At 43.3% G+C, this 4414-nt stretch overlaps 1 pseudogene; it reads left to right on the top strand.

The window, feature by feature from the left end:
* Positions 1–1055: 1055 nt before the first annotated feature.
* LOC102422729 overlaps positions 1056–4414 on the top strand; it is a 4027-nt pseudogene continuing 668 nt past the window's right edge.

Below are 4414 nucleotides of genomic sequence, written 5' to 3'. Positions count from 1 at the left end.
GGCACCAGATTCTGTTGAGGTGAATTGGGCTTTGGGTGTCTAGCACCTGCACAAAAGTTCATAAACTGTCGTTAGGTTCAATTTTCACAGTCAGCCAGCCTAAGGTCAATCCCACGCATGAATGGGCCAATAGCAATCAAGATTCAATTACAAAGAGACAGAACTCATGGACATGGACAACAGTGTGGTGATTGTGGGGGTGAGGGGAGATAGGTAGAGGCATAAGGGGATAAATGGTGATGGAAAAAATAAAATAAAATATTTAAAAGATTCAATTACATAATGAGAGCTCACGTAATCCATGCAAGGGACACTCCTAGAGCACCCAGCTCAGGTGATCAAGGAGACTCTGCCACTGGGTCCCTCGGGACACCTACTACATAAGGCCAACCTACCAAGAATGAGAGAACAGCAGATGTACCTAATACATAGAAACAAACACAAAGAGAAATCCAAAATGGGGAGACAAAGAACATGCCACAAATAAAAGAACAGAAGAAATAGCCAGAAAAAGAGCTAATTGAAATTGAGGCAAGCAATTTACCAGATATAGAGTTCAAAAAAGTGATTACATGGATGCTCAAGGAACTTAGTGAACACTTCATGAAACTTAGTGAGAGCTTCAAAGCATGAAAAAGGACATACAGCCCAGCTGGTGTGGCTCGGTGGTTGAGTAACAACCTATGAGCCAGGAGGTCATGGTTCCATTCCCAGACAGGGCACATGCCTGGGTTGCAGACTCAATCCCCAGTACGAGGTGTGCAGGAGGCAGCTGGTCAATGATTCTCTCATCATTGATGTTTCTATCTCTCTCTTCCTCTCCTTTCCTCTCTAAAATCAATAAAAATATGTTTTTTAAAAAAGAGGAGGATGTGGAGGAGGGAGAAAAGAAGGGTAAAAAGAAAACAGAGGAATAGAGTTAAAAGAATAAAATGGCAATAATTACGTACCTATCAAAAATCACTCTAGATCTTTCAATTGTGTTCGCCGCCGCCGCCTCCGCCGTTGCTCTCCAATGCCTGTGCCGCCTCCAGCTCCCCGAGCTCCAACCGAAGGAGAAGGCGGGTAAGTGAAGAGGTCCCTGCGCCATGGCTCATACCAAGCAGACCACCTGCAAGTTGACCAGGGCAAAGCGCTGCGGAAGCAGCTGGCGACCAAAGCCGCTCAGAAGAGTGTGCCTCCACGGAGGGGTGAAGACGCCGCATCACTACAGGCCTGGTACCCTGGGCACTTCGTGAAATTAGACGTTATCAGAAGTCCACTGAGCTGCTTATTCGCAAGCTTCCCTTCCAGCATCTGGTGCGAGAAATTGCTCAGGACTTCAACACAGGCCTGCGCTTCCGGAGCACAGCCATTGGTGCTTTGCAGGAGGCAGGTGAGGCCTATCAGGTTGGCCTGTTTGAAGACACCAACCTGTGTGCTATCCATGCCAAACATGTAACAATTATGCCAAAGACATCCAGCTAGCATGCCTCATACGTGGAGAACGTGCCTAAGAATCCACTATGATGGAAAACATTTCATTCTTTTAAAAAATTTTCTCTTCTTCCTGTTATTGGTAGTTCTGAACGTTAGGTTTTTTTTTTTTTTTTTTTTTTTTTTTCCCATGGGGTCAAAAGGTACCTAAGTATATGATTGCAAGTTGAAAATAGGGGACAGAAATCAGGTATTTGGCAGTTTTTCCATTTTCATTTGTGTGTGATTTTTTTTTTAATATAAATGCTGGGACATAAAGCATTAATGCAAGTCAAATGTTTCAGTGAACAAGTTTCAGCAGTTAAACTTTATCCTATCTAATAAAAGACAAAAAGGGTAATTAACTGTACCTCCACTATGCTACCCATTGGCTAATTAGGGCGATATGCAAATTAACTGCCAACAAAGATGGCTGTTAATTTGCATATGTGCAATGATGGGAGGCGAAAGGGGAAGGATGGAAGAACGGTGATCCGAAACCCAGGCAGCAGGCAAGAGCTGGGGGTTGGGCAAAGGCAATCGCCATCAGAAAGCCGGGCAGCAGGCGAGGCGACACCCCCTGGCCAGGGGTGCCGGCTGCCTGCCACCCGTGATCGCCATGGCGATCGGAGGGAGAGAGAGCCGGGGTGCAGGCCAGGCGGCACCCAGGCAGCCAAGCACCTGACATGCAAAGGTCAGGGATGAAATGACTTTTCCCAATCACATCTGCAAATATCCTGGGAAAGGCATCACTAAAGAGTTCACAACTCTCTTACTTGGCAAGGAAGAAAAAAGTTGGCAATGGAAACAATCCCTTACATCAAAGTTAAGGTCCCTCTGGGTAAAAAAGAATATTTCCAACGTAAAGTAGGGAGCAGGCAAAAATAATAGGTTCTCATGACTTCCACTGAAGATTGAGCATATGACAGAGTCAAAACGAACATACAAATTAAAACAGTGGACATTCAAATGACCCGAATCAACTGTCACTGTTTGTCCCAATAGCAGCAATGCTTATGTGATAATATAGTTTAACAAACATACAAAACAAGTCACATGATAAGAGAGGTTCGGCTTCTAAAGTAAATTGAATATGTTCTTTAAAAATTCTCATGTCCTCCCCTCTGACTATAATTCTTAATTTTCCAATCAGAAAATTACCCCAGGTGATCCAGTAACATGTTGAACTCCAGTAACCTAACTTATTTAAAAAACAAACATCCAAACTGTTTTTAAAATATTTAAATTGATATTTTAGGGTTAAAATTATAGAAGATATTTAGATCCAAATATATTTTCTGAATAGAAAATATTTCAGTTTTTGATTTAAAAAAAACATAAAAAAATATATAAGTGACACATTTTCCCAAGGAACTCTGAATTAGTACCTTTCCCTCTAACTTTCTTCAAATTAAGAGAATCTATGGAGTTCCCTATACTGCACAAGTTTTAATGAAAGAAAATAAGACTTTCTAAGAGCATCAAATACATGTTTTCTTATTTACAAACATATATACTCCTCCCTCTCTCTCTCTCTCTCTCTCTCTCTCTCTCTCTCTCTCCCTTTAAAATATATTCTTACTGATTCAGAGAGGAAGGGAGAGGGAGAGAGATAGAAACATCAATGATGAGAGAGAATCATTGATCGGCTGCCTCCTACACGCCCCGTACTGGGGATCAAGCCCACAACCTGGGCATGTGGCCTGACCTGGAATCAAACTGTGACTTCCTGGTTCATAGGTCGATGCTAAACCACTGAGTCACACCAGCCAGGCTCAATTCTTATTTATAAATTCATTCCAAGGACATATACAGCTTGAAAAGCTTTGGAAGCAGTTTCAAAAAAAACCAACAACTAGCTTTTAAGTAACAAGAAAACAGTTATAGAAGAAAGTTTAAATTAAAAGAAAAAAATTGTTTTAATTTATTCAAAAGTGGGAACATCCTCCATGAAAATGTGTACCTTGACTGTGGATGGCTGGGTGGCCTTATCACACCTTAGGAATTCAAATGTTTTTTACAATGACAAGAGAGTTTCATCTCATTTCTCTCCCAGGGTAGATGTCTGTCAACAGAAGGTGGACATCAATAAAAGGAGGGGCTTGCACAATCAATCCAGAAAGTCAGCAATCTATGAATAATCCAGATCCGAGTATTTATCTCCTCTGCCACACACCCTCCCTCCCAGCCAGTGAGCAAGATAATTACTCTCAAGTCAAGCTAAGTGCCCCCCAGTCACAGTGGCCCAATGCTGACATACAAAGCATACAAATAATTCTCACTCTGGCATAAAAGTGACAACTTTCTTGGAAGAAAAGCAGATACTGTAAATTTCTCAAAGTCTTCCTGAAACATTTTTTAAAGTAATTTTTACTTCTTTAGAAAAAATGCATACATGGCAAACCATCTGTAATAAAATGCCCATTCTATAAAATTTTACCTGGTCCTACTCATATCTGCAATCATAATCATATTTACAGACAAATATATCTATACTAATAAAAGGGTAATATGCTAATTAGACTGGGAGACCTTCCAGGAAACCTTCCAGATGTTCTTCTGGACAAAGCCATGGTGGCAGTTAGAGGCCAAGAGGGGAGGGCAGTTGTGGGTGATCAGGCTGGTGGGGGGTGGGGCTGTTGGTGGTAAGCAGACCAGCAGGGGGGCCAGTTGGGGGCAAGCAGGCCATCAGTGGGGGTCAGGTGGAGGTGATCAGGACAGTGGGGGGGCAGTTTGGAGTGAGCAGGCCAACAGGGGGACAGTTTGGGATGAGCAGAACAGTGGGGAGGAAAGGTAGGGGCGAGCAGGCCAGCGGGGGGGCAGTTGGGGGTGAGCAGGCTGGCAGGCAGAGTGGTTAGAGGCAATCAGACAGGCAGGCAGGCAGGTGAGCGGTTAGGAGCCAGCAGTCCCCGGATTACGAGAGGAATGTCCGACTGCTGGTTGAGGCCCGATCCCTGTA

The sequence above is a fragment of the Myotis lucifugus genome, unplaced genomic scaffold, assembly GCF_000147115.1.
Source record: "Myotis lucifugus unplaced genomic scaffold, Myoluc2.0 scaffold_4, whole genome shotgun sequence".
Lineage (NCBI taxonomy): Eukaryota > Metazoa > Chordata > Mammalia > Chiroptera > Vespertilionidae > Myotis > Myotis lucifugus.
This window is presented reverse-complemented; position numbering and strand designations above follow the sequence as displayed.